A 19176-nucleotide genomic window follows, 5' to 3' on the forward strand; every position below is an offset into this window, starting at 1 on the left:
GGGACTGTAACCGACGCCTTTTTCTCAAACATCCGATTCTTCTCATAAAAAAAACCAAACGATGGTTCGAATATTGCGTAGAAACTTCACTCGAGTGCTGCTGCTGTCGGTGACAGGCAATCGAGGATTCTCTTACCGCTGAGACCGCTGCTACCGACGACATATTGTGACAGCTGCTGTGCGGTCCTATAGAGCTCAGCCCGTAAATTTCTCTAAGATACACAACCGCCCGTAAGATACACAATTTTGATGTCTGTGCTCGCGATGCACGTACGGGATTGGTTGGTTTTTCGATTCTTAACAGTACTGGGTGAAATTAATTTTCTCAATAGTTTACCCAAGCAGCACAACTTGTTTCACTACTGAACATTTCACTATGTTGCAACTATTTGGAAAGAAACCATATTTGCGTATGTGCCATCAAATATTACTCTCTTGCAATCTTAAAAGCGCAAGAGGTGGAGCCTACGGAAACATCCTTTAAATGCAGTAAAATTGCAATAATGTTGCAAAATACTACAGCGAAAAAATAAAAAAAAATAAAAATATAAAATTGGATTCGATTTATGGATCTTGTGATTGATAGTCCTTTACTCTATCACAGTACCATTCAACACTTCGAAGGGACTGCATGTTGACTCACCATAAAAACCATACGATTGTGAAGTTTAGTACTCGCGTTTTCTGTTACTTGATTGCACCATCACCGGAAAACATTGTGAGTTGTCATAACGTTGAACGATGCTAAATTAAGACACACTCAACTTATCTGCAACTTAATTTAACCAAACAAATAAATTTTGAAAGACGCATGGAATTTACATGGTGAAAAGTATGCAACTTGATGATTTTGATTCGTGTTTGCAACATAAAGTGCAGTATTCTTAGGTTGTTTGTTTCCAAATGTCAAACACGTACTGCATTGCAATGTTAATGAAACATTGATCACAACTCGAACGTTTTTGACATCTTGATGCAACTTTTTCGTGCAACATTGGGGAAAACCCAATGCCTTTAATGAAACTGAAAAGAAACAAGGTCAGAAAAATATATTAAGCTTTTTTAGTGGAATGTATTTAACAGTCTAAGACGAATTAAGTACTGTCCATTTAATTCCACCAGTTAATTTTCGTTATCTTTGCAGATACGTATTTCGAGTCGAGTAAGTCGAGTCAAGTACAAGACACTGAAGACGACCACACAGTTGTGGTCGAAATACGTATCTGCAAAGATAACGAAAATTAACTGGTGGAATTAAATGGACAGTACTTAATTCGTCTTAGACTGTTAGAAACAAGGTGCTTTTTGGAAGATGTTGCGTGTGCTACTTGGGTAGCGCCCAAAATCCATTGTTTTTTAAATTTAGGAAAAAATCTTAAAGAGTTCGTCGATCGATTGATAAAAAAATCTCCAAAATTGTTTGGAATACGGCTGAGTCATTAGTTCATACTTCCTGATAACTGACGGTGACGGTCTTCAATTTGAATTTTCAGAATTACCTCCCTATCTTTCATAAGGACGTAATCCTACGTCAAAATTTCCGGACTGTCTAAAACATTTCCATAGAAATTTCGAACAAATTTGGTAGGAGTTCTGCCAAACCGCATAAAGCGGCTGTGATATTTTGTTCGTAAAAGGAAAACGAAAATTAATTCATATGAATACGTACATTTGTTGTAAGATTTCCTCAGTTATGTGGTTGAGGGAGGGATATTCGATCAGATTTGCGGTCAATGAAATCTGCAATCCTGGGGCTAAAACATGAGTTATCCGCCATGGGTATTAATTCGACTTGAAAATTTAATAAGTAAAATGCCGGGATCTGAAGCTAATGTCTATGTATTTCTAATCTAAGTATATCTACGTGGGACTTTATTTTCGATAGCAAAATGTTAAATACACGTTTGAAATCTATGCTTACATATTTTTCCAGATGGTTGCAAGCCCTTATTAACCCTTTCAGACCCACAGGGTCATATATCCCAAGCAACATTTTAAGTTTTATAACGCTCTTAAAGACCATGATTTGCTCTACAAGAGTGTTATAAAACCAAAATATTACCCAACAGAAAAATGGATGTATAAAATCGCACGATGGATAAAAATGAACACTCTCTTTAGCAAAATTGCTTGAAATTAATTCCTCTATCAGGGAAAAATATCAGGTATGGGCGATCAAGGTCTTCCGGCAACCCAGAACGTCATGAACACGGTGAAGTTATGAAAACCAAAATCTTCGGTATATTGGCAGTGGATCCGTATCCGTAGAGTTACTGTGATATGCAATAACCCATTTTTAATCTTCCTCGGACGTCCGAGGCAATCCACATTGTCCATGAGACTTGAGGTCTACAGTTGCACAGTCTTTTGAATCGTTAGATCGAAAATATAGCATTTCTGGATTACTATACTGCCGAGCTGTGCTTATAGTTTTGAATGTCCTTATTCCCTCTACCAAGGAGATAATCAACCTGCGAACTATTTAGCCCTTCTAAGATTGCAAAGAGCCATCATGTACGCGACCTTGCATGAAGTTTACAGTCTTTTCTATGTTCTGTACTAAATATTAGTTTCGCTTGTTGCTCTTTCGGCATCCGAAAAACGTGTTAAGCCCACCGTTTTCTGCCGTATTGTATAAGATTAACAATAAGCATCCATTATCTCCTATATAGTGATAATGAAATCATTATTCACATTGTGGACAAGGTTCAAGACAATTCGCAGAACTTAAAATCTATCCTTTCCGCCTCTGGCATCCTTCCGTCTATTTTTTTACGTGGGATTACATCTTTTGGGAAGATGTTGGCATCTATAGAAGTGAAGTGTGTAGGATACAATCCTTAACTTTTTTCATCAGAGTTTTTGAACTCAGTTGTTCCGGATAGACAATACAACGATGCACATAGGAGTACGCAGTGTAAAAGCATGGCCAAAACTATGTCAATCATTTTGTTGTCTGTAAATGTATTCAATAAACAGCAAAGCGTATTTTTGTTTGTTTTTGTGCTCTTTGTATTGATCTAGCATGACCACTGGTGGCGTCAGTTATTGTTATTTGATAGAGCTGCACTTGGCTGCCTTTGAGAACTGCAGCGTGCTTGCGACGAGTGCTGCCCAGCTGCCAATGAGTATGATTTTTATGTTTATCTTCATTCTTTAATTATTACTTACTAAATTTTTCTATAAAATGTTCTTTGTTTGTTCACTTCGACTATATAAATTTGTCATCGGATGATGTTAAAGTCCCTGGATAATAACCATTTACCTTAAACCATAAACCATAAACAACCTTTTACATCTGAAAAATGCGAATGCTTTTTATAGATCAAAGTCTAGCTCTTCTTTGCAAGCAACCGTTTATGTGAACTTTGTCGCTCAAAATCATAAATATTTGTTTTTTTTTGTCTAGCTTTTCAATTAATATCATCATTATGGACCTGAAAACAATTTTAGATCGAATCATGCTTGAAAACGTTTTACATATCCTCATTATTGATACCTATAAGGTACCCCGGGGCAGGTAAAAATACGGGGTAAGTGAGTACTATGGCTGCCGATTAGTCGGTGAACGTTTTTAATGGTAACAATGTTCTAGAAAGATGAAGCAGAACTATCAACGAATTCACCTGACACAAAAATATTTTTAAATATATGGATTACAACACGCGTTAACATTTTTTCTGAATTAGCGTTTTTTAGGTCCCTCTTGCCCCGGGGTACCTTCTTGGTTTTCATCTTAAAAATCATTTAAAATCCAGAGAAACACGATTGAATGTGAACATTTTGTCATGAAAACTCGTGAAATTCGAACCATTCCTCGAGCACGACGACACGCCACATCGTCCCTGACGCCAAATACCCGGATGAGAAGCTGAAATTCCCTGATCCCAAATCCTTAGCCCCGTCCATCCTTAAACATTGTAAACTAACCTCGAGTCACCACGAGTACGCTGGCTTCTACCCCTCTTTCACTAACTGAAAAATTAAATTATATTGATTGTATATATCATATAGAACCATGGCTCCGTAAACAACGCCTGAGCCTACCAAATAAACGAACTTGAAAAAAAAACTCGTGAAAGAACTTCCCGGGGAATTTCTGGATGATTTTGCGAAGGATTTCTTTGAAAAACTTCCGGTAGAACTCCTCCAGGAACTCCCGGAAGAGCTCCTCAACTTCCAGAGGAAATTCTCAAGAAACTTCCGAAAGAGTTTTTAAAGGAGCTTCCGCAGGAATAGATCAAGGAGCTTCCTGGGGAATTTCTCAAGGAACTTCCGGAAGAATTCTAGAAAGGAACTTCCAGAGGAATTATTCAAGGAATTTCCGGAGGAATGCGTCTAGGAAGTTCCGGAAAAATTCCTCAAGGAAATTCCATAGGAATTCCTCAAAGAATTTCCAGAGGAATTTTTTCAAGAATCTTCCGAAGGAATTGCTCAATTGCTCCGGGGGCATTTATGTACGAAACTTGCGGAGCAACTCCTGAAGGAAACTTCGAGTAAGTTCTTGTATTCCAGAAGGATTTCCTGGAGGAGTTATTGCAGGAATTTCCAAATTAATTCCTAGAGCAACTTCTAGACAAAATCCTGGAACAGCATTCAAAGATATTCCTAGAAGAATTTCCAAAAGAATTCATTTCCAAGGAATCCTTTGGAAAAAATATGGAGGGATGCCTGAAAGATATCGCCAATGAATGCATTCAAGAATTCCTGGAAGAATTACTAAAGTATTTTCTGGCAGAATTCCAGAAGAAAATTTTGAAACGCATGAAAGTGTTTTTGGAAGAATTTCGAAAGAAATTCTGGATATTATTTAAGAAAGCATTCCATTCGTTATCTCTCAAATATACTTTTCTGTCAATTCTTAGCGGATTTAGTGAACGGGTTTCAAGGGCAATTCCCAAACTAATTTCATCCACGGACCTAATTTAGGACACAAACTGTGCGGAAAACCCTGAATGAAGTTCTGAATAACTTTTTAAAACTGAATCAAGACAACAGTACCGGATTAATTTCATTTAAAACTACACACCAAAAAATTATGAATATTACAGGTGACGTATGTGAATAAAATGACACAAAACCACATGACATAAACTGTATCGTATATTTTTCAATGTTAGATGATTTAAAATTACATGTCATGGAACCTAAACACAGCACCCGTGCAACGTACCTAACGCTCTAGCAGTCGATGACTTGATGCAGTGAAATACTTGTTCAGTGCAAATCGTGAAACCTGCTTTACTTCGATCACCCCTCTTTCAAGAGACGAAGATAGCTGAGTGGTAACGTGTTGGGCTCTCATTCAGCGCGCTTGTGTTCGATTCTCGTTCTAATCCTTCAATTTTTTTGTCAATAAAGTTGTGATGTAAAATTAAAGTATCATCTAATTTTACATCAAAATTGACGCTCGTATATGTCGTTGTCGCAGCACCTAAAATCACATGATTATTTTTAGGTGTGTACAATAACAAATATAACAAAATTCCCGAAAAAAGGAATTTCAACGAGCATTTTATTGAAACAAACGGACAGTTTGTTTTTTTCCCTTTTGCTTGTTTATTCCGCCCAGTCCCACCCACCCACATGGTTTTGACAGTTGAAGTGCAGTTGTATTGGTGAACTTGGTGCGAAACTGTAAAACAATACAGTGCGAACCCGACAGCTTTGGGGTTGGAACTAGTGCGAACCATGGACGTCGGGGTCGGGAGGCCGGGATGTAGAACCATGGACGTCGGGGTCGGGAGGCCGGGATGTAGACCACACGCCCATCGACGCTTGATTACTCGGGAAGGTAACTGCGTATAAAAAGCACTGTTGGTGGAATTTTCAGTCGAAGATTCATAAGGCGCCAGTTATGAATTTCGATAGTCCAGTTCGCTGAGTGTAGGAGCAGTAACCCTATTGAAAATATTTTACTTTACATTACGAGTAGAGAAAAATGAATAAATGAATATTGCGTAGTGAAAAGTGTGGAATTTTAAGTGAAAAGTGAGAGGTGAGGAGTGAAAAGTGAGAAGATAAAAGTACGAATTGAGAACTGTGAACTGATAACTTAAAAGTGAGAACTGAGAACTACAAAATGAGAACTGAGAACGGGCACTGGAAACAGTCAATTTTAGCTTAGAAATAAGAAGTGAGAACCAGGAAGTGAGAAATGAGAAAAGCGAAGCAAGACTTGAGAACAGAGATGTGAGTAGTGAAGCGAGAAATGAGAAATTAATATTGAGAAATGAGAAAATAATCCTTAATCATTCATTCTTTGTTTTCGTCTTTATTTTTTTGTTCTTTTTCTTTCTGCTTTCTTCTACCTTCGTTCTTCCTTTTTTCTTCTTCGTTATTAATTCTTTTTCTATATTCATTCTTCTTCCTTCTTCTTTTTGCCTTCTTTCTTCTTCCTTCTCTCTTCTTCCTTCTCTCTTCCTATGTTTGTTCTTCATTCTCATCTCTCACTTTTCAGTTCTCATCTATCCTATCTCACTTCTCACCAATAATTTTCCATATTTAATTTCTCATTTTTCACAATTGTCATTTCTCGCTTCTTACTTCCCACTACACACTTCTTGCTTCTGAATACTCACTACTTGCTTCAAACATCTCGTTTCTCACTTTCCACTACTAATTTTTCACTTTATCTTTTCGCTACCTACTAATCACTTCTCACTTCAAACATCTCACTTCTCAATTCACACACTTAATTAGAAAACATATTTAAAATTTTTGTTTAATGCCGTTGTGCCGAAAGGGTCATTTGGCCGAACTCCAGGGCCATGACCCTTTCGGCCCAACGGCATCCGACCAGATGACCCTAAATTATATACACACATTTACACGGACAGCAGACATTTGTTCAGTTTGACCAAGTCGATTGGTATATAACATCATGGGTCTCCGAGCCTTCTATATAAAGTTCGAAGGGAAATGATAGCATTTCGGTACAATTTTTTACTACGAGAAAGGCAAAAAAGGTAAAAAGGCCTCGTCAGGTCTTTTTTTCTTTCCCGCAAAACGATAAGACGGCCAAAATCTGAGCATCATTTGCTCGTGGGATTGAGTCAGAATTACGATCTCTGCAAGGAGCATGTCCCTTGAAAGTCCAAAAGAATTTTCTTCGAAATTTGAATAGATTTTTTTTGAAAATTAAGTTGAAATTGCTACCTTATTTATCCTTGAAATATATTGTGCTATGCTAAAAAAGAAATCAAAATGTTCTATTGTAAAATGACAAAATTTCCATAAATAAATCAATATTAGCAATAAACAACTTTTCCCACAACATTTTTTTTCCATAAAAAAATAAAAACTTTTCACAAAATAATCAATAAAGAGACTTAAAAATAAGAAAATCCCCAAAATATACAAAGGCAATACATTTTTCATAAACAATTAATGTTTAAGGGATCATTTGTGAAAAAATGCTCAGTTTTATTGCTTTTTTATATTCCTTTGTGGAAGTTTTCATATTTTTATTGCTCTTTAATTATTATTTTGTGGAAAGTTTTTAATTGTTTTGTGGAGAAAAAATATTTATTTGGTGCAAAATTGTGTGTAATTGTCAGGGTTTGCAGAAATCGCTCTCAATAGATAACGAAAAACGATAAAAGAGGCAAAAAGTTTTACGAATCATAACAAGCCATGATAACAAATTTATCAAACTTATATACAAGTGCGAAAAAGCAGAATCGGATAGGAAGCCCCCACAGAAAAATGATGATACTCGCTTTGTTTTCGCTCATTGCGTGTTGGTTACTGCACAGCTGTGTAGAACAAGTTGAAATGCATAATCAGAGCTAGTGTTCCCCGCATTTGGAGCTTCCTAAAAGAAATTTTTCATGGGATATAGCCTCCCGAATCAGTTCTCTATCATGACAGCGTGCGAAAAAAGTCTCTCGCGGTATGCTACATATCGTATATGTATACAGAGATGATAAGTGAGAGACTTGTTCATTCTCTTTAGGATTCAATCCCTGGTAATTGTTTATTGCTAATATTGATTTATTTATGGATTTTTTTTATAATTTTCAACGGAACATTTTGATTTCTTTGTGGAAAATTCTTCTTTAATAATTGTAATTTTTTAAATTTATTTTTGTTCCGTGGAAAATTTTCAATGGAAATGGAAAAGGAAATTTTGCATTATTTATGAAAATTTTATATTCATTTGTTGCTTATACTTACCCTGATTTCTTTATTATTGGCAATTTCTGTTTTTATACTAAAAAATTCTAAGGGAGTTTTAACTTAAGTTATTGTAAAAAAAGCAATACAATTTTCCGTGGTAGTTTTGAAGAATTTCCTGTGGGAATTCTCAGAACTAATGGCGCTGGAATGATGCACATTATTATAAAAAAATATACTCTCATGTTTGACGTACCTATAAAAAAAGTCTAAAAAATGATCATCCAATTATCATGATTACGCCCAGAAAGTAATTTCCTTTCGGTCAATCATAATAACATTATCAGCTGACTGCATCGTGCTCTCGATGACCATCAGATGTGACGTCATCGATCGGTTGGTGTTCCAGTTTCCGCCAAATTACTACTCACTCGTACACACCCCAGATTAATCGATTCTCCCGGCTTGCAATCGGGCGTGACACGTTGAAAATCTGTCTGCCGCTCGGTTGGAATCTGGCGAGAAAATAAAAGGAAGCGGATGCAGTTCGGAGTTCGAACACATGTACCTACTGAGAAAAGTGCAGAGCATTTCGCTTCCCAGCATGGGACCACCTGTGTTGACATTTAGCTGAGTTGTGGCAAAAAAAAAACACCGAGAACAAGGATTTTGTGCGCATGCCCTCTCTTGCATTTGATTCTCCGTGAAACTTTCCTTTCCCAAAAACAGAAGGTTATTCCCTTCGAAACTGATTTTGTTCATTTCCCGTTCCAGGTCAGTTCCAGAGTTCGATAGCAAGCCATCAGGAAGCATCACCACCTCGTCACATCGGAATCGATAGCAGCGGTGCGAACTTGTGCGTTTCGGATTACGTGTCGAAAGTCAACCGCCTCGACGGCCACCCACGTTCTCGAACTACGCCACCACCCACTGGACAACAATTGTACCCCGGTAGAGAACTCGGCAGGAGAAACCTTTCGGAAGGAACATTGAACGGTTGTCGAATTGCTGCCGCCACCGCTACTAACCCGTTCGCTTTCGGAGAATCTGCCCGCCTGCAGTTGTGGGAAGTGAAAATCGATTTCTGGTTTCTGGTCGGCTTGTGCAGTCGCCTATAAACAAGTGTCTGCTCTCGTAGCTAGGGCGTGTGAGCTGCATCCGTGTTAGATTTCGGTGGAAAATTCCAGTGCACTGAAGATACGGACGACTGGGGTGTGGAAGTTTTGTGGTTTTCCGATTTTGGAAAGTGTTGGGAAATTGTCCTTGAGCTGGTGATTGTGGTGAGGGAAGCGTCCCCAAGTGGTGTTCATTGTTCCGAAGAAGCGGATTAAATGCTGACAACGTCAGGGTAGTGTGTCATAGTTGGAAGAAATAGTTATTTGAAGTGTTTAGAATAACTAGACATCACGAGCGCTGTCAAGATTTTAAGTCGTTGTTGACGTGAAGTAGTAGTCCACAAATTGTAGGCGTATCGTGTCCAGACGAGTGCTGTCGCAGTTGTAAAGCCGAGAAGAAAACCAGCTGACACCCCGAAGTCAAGACTATATCAGCAAGTAAGTGTGTTTGGCTTTCATCCTGAAGCTATATGTACAGCGGTATTCCAATTATGGGAATGAGTCAAGCATTCTGTATGTAAAAGTTTGAACACAAAAGTCGGTTCCAATTTTTACTACGTTCTTATTACAGGCATAAACTGGGAAAGAAATAAAATTTTCCACCAAAAAACTTATATTTATTTTGTGCTTTAAGGAAAAATATTACAACAACATATTCCCGGAAAATGCAGAACTGCAGAATGGCAGTCATTACACCATTAAGTGAGTTCACTTATTTCATCTTCAATTTGATTTCAAATATGTATTTTAGTGTTACCGATACCGGGAAAGCACTGTAGCGGTTATATTCATCGCTTGTTCGCTCGCTCGCTCGTTTACTGATATGAGTTCTGATGGTGCTAGTGTAATAACAGGCAACGCGAACGATAAGATTAAAGCTCGACAAGGTTTGCAATTTGCACCGAGGCTCTTGTTGCGGTTGTGTCGGCTGCAAAGTTATCGCTCCGGACATCGAAGCGCTCTTTCGAGAATGTTACAATACTGTGTACATCATATGGCGTAATCCCGATGGTTTGACATGAGTTCACGTACATGGCCATATCGTTATTTCTTGCATCAGACGCTGCAACAGGATGTCTTTATACGTGGTTTGTGACTGTAACAAGCTTCCCTGTTTCAATAGTTTACCATGTAGGTTCTTTAGACACGTACGTTTGGAGCCATCCAAATCACTTCAGAATGACTAAATCGATTTTTTTTTGTCACACCATGTTTGATAATTTTGGGAAACTTTCACAAAGTTAATCTCGGAAAGTTTAGAACTGATTGATCAGTTCCATTGTTTACCATGTTCAAATTGCCAATTAACATACCAATTTATTTAATCGCAATAGAGTGCGAGAGAAAGGCTTCCTCCATCATCATCAATCATCCACTGCCCTTAGATATGTGGGGTTAGTTTATCGTTTCGTCGAGACGTTGCTGGTCTATGAATCGTTTGGTTCCTTCCGGCTCAGAAGTGTTTATCTGCGAGCAAACTAGCCCTCCAGCTGCTGTTGGCTACATGGCAAGCAACACACGATTATGAACGCCTATTTGAACCCGGTTGCGCCAACATTTTTGGCAGTCTAAATTGAGCCTCTGCCATTGCGAATTCATATGTCGGACCAACAATGTGAGCCTATGGTATCGAAAGTAAGTTGTTAAGAGGTTTCCCGCTGGGATACTTAGGGTTGGTTGGTACTTCCGAACGTGTTACCACACATCTGTGATGAGATAATTGGGACGGTTGCCGTTGGGAGTAAATTGGGTGGTATAAATGCGAAAACTTATGAAACTCACGGAGGAAATTCGTTGTGCTGTTTCAATTATGACATTCTATCGATCTTTGACGAGGAAAACTCGAAAATGAATGCCAATCACAATAGATTTCATAAAATCAAAGAGGATTTGCTGTTGACTGATTTCTTCAGAGATTCTTTTAACTCCTTAACTTCTATTCTTTTGAATCTTGTATTCCTTTTAAATATTGAACATGATTTTTTGAAAGGTTACAAAATTTTTCAAATATTGTTTGGTATATAAAACATTAACCTTTTAAGAGCTGTAACTAATAATGATGCCTTGCGGCCTAAGTCTAAGTGCAAGTGATATGAAATGTGTGTTGGATTCTTACCCCAGTATTTGGCCGAAATGTTTGACCAACTAGCTTTAAGCCTAATAATCGTTTCGGCCAAACCTTTAATTCGGCTGAATGACTTTCATTCCAACGCACAATGGGGAAATCCGATTTCAAAGGTGGAAAAAATTGATAACTTTCTTCACGAATAACTTACAGAAGAGATCAAGAGCTTATTCGAAAGGGAATTTTGCAAAGAATTCGGTGAGTGCTGTTTCATGGACGTGGAACGCTTCTGTATTTAGTTATTGAGCTCGTTTTGCCCTAATGCCCCATATATCGCGAGTTTCCAAACTATTTGTCATTTTATCTTTAAGACATTGTTCTAAAATTGTGTTTATCTCTTCACTGTGGATCCACAGAAGGGCACTAAATATATTTTGTTGGTAAAAGTTGGAAATTTAAGGGATTTTGGGGTCAAATACGCATCAAAGTGCATTTTATGTGAAATTTTCATGTATTGTGTAAAAAATAGTAATATTTACAGATAAGTGTTGATATTATTGTCTCAAAGTGTTGAACAGATATTGACAAATGTTTGCCGAACAAAAATTAATGAAATAAATCGTTTCACAAATGTTTTATTTGGTTACTAGCAGACCCGACGAACTTCGTTTCGCCTAAAATTGATTTATTTTCTGATTAGATCTCGAGTTATGAAGAAATTGGTGTTTCATTTGTATGGGAGCCCCCCTTTCCAAAGCGGGGAGGGGTCTCGAACCATCTTAAGAACCTTCCCCGGCCCCAAAAACCTCCACATACAAATTTTCACGTTGATCGGTTCAGTAGTTTCCGAGTCTATAAGGCACAGACAGACAGAAATTCATTTTTATGTATATAGATTTATTGAGTAAAAAACGATGTTTAAAAAATTTGGGAAAGCACCGATGCCAAACATTTCCAAACCATACCCGATAGCACAACTAGACAAGAATAGTCATATGTTATGCGTCTTGATGTGATCATAGATAAGAGGTGATGGGAGATACTCTTTTTTCTTACCTTTTCGCCCAAATTCCCCTATGAAATAATATAGCTCAATGATTCTGAGGAAGGAAATGATGTTGTAACGTTAATTTAATTGATATTCTCCAATGATATAATGAAAATAACTAATAATCTATAAATCATTAAAAATATTGAATTATAGGGGATTTAGGGGTCATACAGCTCATGTAATGTAACTTTTTATACAAAATACTATAACTTTTCTCACGAACGACTCACAGATAAGGTTAAGGGCTTATTCGGAAGCGAATTTTCCTAGAAATTCAGTGAGTGACGTTTTATAGACATGAGACACTTCTGTATGTAGTTATTGAGCTGATTTTGCCCTAATGTCCCACACATCGAAATTTTTCATATTTTAGTTTTTTATCTTTCAAAAATTACACTGAAATTCTGTTTTCCTCTTCATTGTAGATCCATACATAGCACTATACATATTTTGTTGGAAATTTAAGGGATTTTGGGGTCAAATAATCATCAAAGTGCATCAATGTGATTTTTTTTATATATTCTGTAAAAAATAATAATACCCAAGAAATCATTTACACTATATTACATCGAATGATCATTTAGGGTTAATATACGGTGATTTAAAAACTTGTAAGCATTGATGTAGCTCTACATATGGTCAATTTTGGCGAAATCTACAGCCTATTGATTATTCAGATATTTACAGATAATAGTTGATATTATTGTCATAATTTTTTTAACAGAAATTGATACCATAAAAAAACAAATATCCATATATTACATTAAAAATGGATTTTTAAGGCATTTTGGGACAAATAAGTGAAAAAAATGATTAATTCTGTATTAAAAAAAAAAAAGGTTCTGAGCCCTGAACCCTTGGATTTTTTTTTCAATGCAATCTACGAATATTTGTTATTTTTATAGTATCATTGACAAATTATAATTGAATCAATGTTACTCCATCATTTCTTACTCAGAATCATTAAGCTATATTATTTCATAAGGGGAATTTGGGTGAAACGTCATGAGAAAAGAATATTTCCTATCTATTCCTATCTATGATCACATCGACTACTATATTTACTCTTATCTAGTTGTGCAAACGGGTGTGGTTTGGGAATGATTGGCATCGGCACTTTTCAGAAGCATTTAAAAAATCGGGTTTTACACAATAAATCACAAAACAAAACACTTGCGAAATTATTTACTTCATTAGTAATTGTTTCGCAAACATTTATCAATGTCTGTAGAACATTTTGGGAGAACAATAATATTTTTATTAATTTTCACAGAATACATGAAAAATTCACGTAAAGTGCAATTTAATACTTATTTGACCCCAAAATCCCTTAAATTTCCAACTTTTACCAACAAATCATGTATAGTGCTTTTCTATGGATCTATAATGAAGAGGAGAACACATCTTTAGTACAATACTTGGAAGATAAAAGCACGAAAAATATGATAAACTGTGATGTATTTGACATTGGGGCAAAACGAGCTTAATAACTACATACAGAGATGTCTCCCGTCTATGATACATCTCTCACTGAATTTCTAGGAAAATTCGCTTCCGAATAAGCCCTTAACTTTATCTGTGAGTCGCTCGTGAAAAAAGTTATAGTATTTTGTTTAAAAAGTTACATTTAATGAGCTGTATGACTCCTAAATCCCCTATAATTCAATATTTTTAACGATTTATATGATTATTAGTTATTTTCATCATATCGTTTGAAAATATCAATCAAATTATCATTACTACATCATTTCCTTGCTCAGAATCATTGAGCTATATTATTTCATAGGGGAATTTGGGCCAAAAGGCAAGAAAAAAGACTATCTCCCATCACCTCCTATCTAAGATCACATCAAGGCTCATAACATAAGACTATTCTTGTCTAGTTGTGCTATCGGGTATGGTTTGGAAATGTTTGGCATCGGTGCTATTCAAAAGTTTTTAAAAATCGTTTTTTACTCAATAAATAACCAAATAAAACATTTGTGAAAAGTTTTATTTCATTAATTTTTGTTCGGCAAACATTTGTCAATATCTGTTCAACACTTTGAGACAATAATATCAACAATTATCTGTAAATACTATTATTTTTTACAGAATACATGAAAAATTCACATAAAGTGCACTTTGATACTTATTTGACCACAAAATCCCTTAAATTTCCAACTTTTACCAACGAAATATATTTAGTGCCCTTCTGTGGATTCACAGTGAAGAGATAAACACAACTTTAGAACAATGTCTTAAAGATAAAATGACAAATTGTTTGGAAACTCGCGATATATGGGGCATTAGGGCAAAACGAGCTCAATAACTACATATAGAACCGTTCCACGTCCATGAAACAGCACTCACCGAATTCTTTGCAAAATTTCCTTTCGTATAAGCTCTTGATCTCTCCTGTAAGTTGTTCGTGAAGAAAGTTATCAATTTTTTCCACCTTTGAAATCGGATTTCCCCATTGTGCAACGTGTTACATATGTGAAAATAGGAGGGCTGAGTCAAATTATTGTGCAACTGCTTCCGGTCTGCCTATAGAATGTCACATCGGCCTTTTTTTATTCTGTTCGTCAACGATTTAACCTTTCGAATAAACTCCTCGAAATTCCCTCGGAAATTCTTTAGGAATATATTAAAAAATACTAAATTAGTTAGGATTTTTCAAAGCAATTCCTGGAGGAACTTCCAAAGGAATTTCGGGATATGTTTTCCAAGGAATATCCGGAGGATTTTTCAAAGAAATCACCTGAAGGGATTTATATGTGAAGAATTTTTGCTAATGGAATTCTTGCTAGAATAGCCGAAGGAATCCCGAATGGATTTTTCAAAGGAGTTTCTAAAGGTATTCTCGACGAATTTCCAAAGAATTCTTAAAAGCAAAATATCCGGAAAAACTCCTCCAGGTGTTTTTTAAAGTTTTCCTCATGATATTTCTGCATGAGTTCCCAAAAAATCTAAAAAAAATCAAAAGAATACCCGAAGCATTTTCCGAAGGTTTTTACAGTAAAGCCATAAGTAATAGAACGCTAGTGGCGCTGTAACCATTAAAATTATTCTGCCAAAATATGTTTCAATAATTTTAATAACCTACTCAGATTACGATTAGATTATTTATCGTAAAAATATCGTGTTAAAGTGGAGAAGGAGAATTGAATGTATGGGAACGGCATCAGGTTGTTGTTTGTCATGATATTTATGATCATAAATGGCGTTATCTGAATAGGCTATAAATTGACCGCTTGATACTTATAGTACCGGTACCTTGGCTGCTAGCCTTAAAGAAACTAGATATTGGTCACGCGAACAAGAGCAACAATAGTAATCTCGGGTATATCCCGTGTCAGGTATAAGGACGTTAGGCATGAGTACGTTAGGCATAAAGGATGTTAAGCATAAAATGCCAAAAAATAGCCCACGACACAAAAAAGGTAGTATTACGCCCAGGGAATCAATATTCGTGCAACGCCTAACAACATACCCTTTGTCAACAACAGAGTGTGCTGACAAACGCACTTCGCAACAAGTCTGAACTCGAACACAATATGACAAGAATCATTTCCCTTGCATGCTCTGATACTTTCGAGAATACGATGCTATTTTTGTAATCAGAGTTAGATTCTCGAATATTTCCACAAAAGTAGAAACTATAATATCATAAAACCTAAATTTGCTGCAGATATAATGCAAAATAACGGGATGAAAAGTTAGCAACAAAATTGTCTTCTTTTTTGTTTTTGACAAAAAATTTCGGATCTTTGTCATTATTATCTCCGACAAAAACAAAGCTTTGTCGTTGGTTCTGTTTTGTCGCTTGTTTCGCAAGCGCATCCAAGAAAAATTGATTCCCTTATTACGCCTAATGTCCTTATGCCTAACGTCATGGACCCAGCAATCTCATATTTTTGCATCTGCACATTTCCTGAAGTAGTTTTTGCGAGAAGTTCTGAAGGATTTTCTGAACATATTTCCGGAATAATTCCTTAAAAGTTTCTTTAGTTTCCTAAAGTTTCTTTTAAAAAAATAGCTGAAATAAAATTCAAAGAAATTTCCTAAAGAATTTTTAACCAAATTTCCAAAAAAGGAATTTAAAAAAAAAATCGTAAAGGAATCGCCAAATGCATCTTTAAAGCTATTTCCGGAAGCATTCCTTGAGATGTTTTTTTAAAGTTTTTACAAAGAAATTTTCAAATGAAATCATGGAGGAAGTTCTAAGGAAAATTCTGAAGCAATTCCTAAAGTTCCCTCTTTGAAGGAATTCTTGTAATCATTTCCGGAGGATTTTCCGATGGAATCTAAGGAAATTTCAAAGGAATCTTGGAGGAATTTCCTATGCGATTTCTGAAGGAATTTTTGATTGAATGGCTGAAGTAATTTCTGGGTGAACTTGCAAAGGAATTCCTGGAAGAATTTACTAAGTAATTAACAACATTATTTTTATGAGGCAACAAAAACTTTTTTTAATTGTTTTTCGCAATACTTGTTTGAATCGATTATTTTGCTGCTAAAATCTATATATGGCAAGTTTGTTTTTAGCTGGAAATTAACGTAAAACACCTGGAAAAATCAGGGAATTTTGTTTTTGCAGATGAGTAGACACCCTGCCTGGGAATGCTATTGGATTAAATACAAGCTGAGCTTTGACGAGCACATTGCGGCACGAGGAACCATAGCGAAGAAAGATGAAGATATATGTGACAAGGCTATGCATGACGAAGCACTACTTTACATTCCGTGGAACTACCACAATCAGCCGATAGGTTAAATGGTATTTTGTTCTATTTGCTCTACGTCGTCTCTTGTGGAACAATCCCGCCTCCATGCGGGTACCGTTCTCAGTAGGGGAGACTGGGGAGACTTGATCCCCTTTTCTGATTTCCGATGTATCACAGCCAAAAATAAATAAACATACGCGATTTTCACACATACTCTCTAAGAAATATAGAATTTAACTTTACTGATGTATGACAGTCCTTAAATTCATTTTCATTTCATTTATTTAGTTTACATCTAAACAGATAACACTGAATCAACAATTTGACGCCACAATACACGGTTCGAGGCCGCATCTCTTCATCCTCGAATGCGCCCCACGCTCGCTAAGTCGTTTTGCACCTGGTCTGTCCACCTTGCTCGCTGTGCTCCTCGCCGTCTCGTACCTGTCGGAAGCGAACACCATCTTTGCAGGGTTGCTGTACGGCATTGTTGCAACATGTCCTGCCGATCGTACACTTCCGGCTTTAGCTACCTTCTGGATACTGGGTTCGCCGTAGAGCTGGGCGAGCTCGTGGTTCATTCTTCGCCGCCACACACCGTCTTCTTGCACGCCGCCAAAGATGTTCCTAACCACCCGTCTCTCGAGTACTTCGAGTGCTTGCAAGTCCTCCTCGAGCATTGTACACGTTTCGTGTCCGTTGAGGACTACCGGTCTTATTAGCGTCCTTAAAATATTGTTGTTATTGATACACAATCTATTTTTTGGAGTGCTGTCAAAAATCGACTTTTAAAATATTCGAGGGAATTGATTCCTCTTCAAGAACTTGCTTTGATAAAATTAGAAAGGTGCCCTCAGATTTTTAAAATATTTTTCCTTTAAAATAAGCTTAATCTTCGAATTGCTATGCGTACACATGAACGATTTTTGTTATTGAATTCGGCAGCACATGTAATTTTATTATTTGGGGAGTCTTGATACCCTTTCTATGATATCTACTCAATAAATATTTTTTCCTGCCAACCCTTCATCATGGATGGACATTTTCATCAGTACAGATCATTAAGCATATTTATGGCTTTGTCTTGTGAAAAAACGAAAGCATTTGGTCATTGTTATGAAAAGTTGATCAAATTTTGCGTGGCCAATAAAAACATCTTTAGGCAGGTCAAAACATACAAACCGCCCTTCAGAACTAATTTTCGGTTTCGACGTACTGTGCAGCTTAAACGATTACCCGGACTTGCTCGAATTGGTGCATATATGTTCCGATGGATGGTTGTTCTGGTGTGTCATTGAGTGGTACACGGATGCAACGCACAACCGCCATTTTCATTATTTCACGCATGCTGTGATCTGTGATGCAGCATAGCAGAAGTAGGGGAACTGTACCGGTTTTGGCCATGTTCCTAATTTTGCCAATTTTGCAAATAACTCCAAAAATAAAGCAATTCGCGAGGGTTTTATTAGTTCCATCGAAAGATATATCCCTCACGGTTTAACGCTGCTTTCACCTGATCGATTATTTTGGAAAAATATGTATTTTCCAGGGTTGGCCAAATTAGGCACTAAGTTGGCCAAAACCGGTGCACTTCCCCTACCAAAAATTAAAGTTGTGCGTTGCCTTCGTATTGAGTGGTGTGCCCTTGAAAACGCGAATAGATTTTAATTTGAACTCCGGGAGGCTTGTCCTTAAGGCATACTCAGTAATGCCTACTTCTTCATTCCCTCTTGGTTGTGGAATCGAAGAGTTCGTCGTAGATTTTCGAATCTGCCAACGTCTATCCAAAGACTTAGTTAGACTTAGACAAAGATTAGTCTTTGGTTAAATTGTTTGGTAAAAATATCTGCCAACTGATAGGTTCTACAAGTATGTGCCGGCTACAATAGGTTCCGAACCATAGATGGTTATCTTCATAGATGATCACCGACTTTATCATTTTCACACCAAAGGTCGGCCAAAAGTCTAGAAAGCCAAATAGATTCTGCTACACCAACACTCAATGCAATGTACTCGTTTCCGTTTTCTTGTCACGAGAAAACTCACAGAACATGCTATTCGCACCTTTCATGTACACTATTTGATCCATTGAGGCTGTTCAGGTGTTGAAATGGACCA

The 19176-nt window shown here is 36.8% G+C and overlaps 1 protein-coding gene across 3 annotated transcripts in view; it reads left to right on the forward strand.

Moving 5' to 3' along the window:
- The window catches only part of LOC134225470 (dnaJ homolog subfamily B member 6), a 431651-nt gene that overhangs the window by 68402 nt on the left and 344073 nt on the right, over window positions 1-19176 (forward strand). For all 3 annotated transcript variants that reach the window (XM_062705565.1, XM_062705568.1, XM_062705566.1), the window contains exon 2: window positions 8893-9671. The gene's annotated coding sequence lies outside the window, so the exon portion shown is untranslated. The remainder of the gene's footprint in view (window positions 1-8892; window positions 9672-19176) is intronic.

Source organism: Armigeres subalbatus, chromosome 3, assembly GCF_024139115.2.
Source record: "Armigeres subalbatus isolate Guangzhou_Male chromosome 3, GZ_Asu_2, whole genome shotgun sequence".
NCBI lineage: Eukaryota > Metazoa > Arthropoda > Insecta > Diptera > Culicidae > Armigeres > Armigeres subalbatus.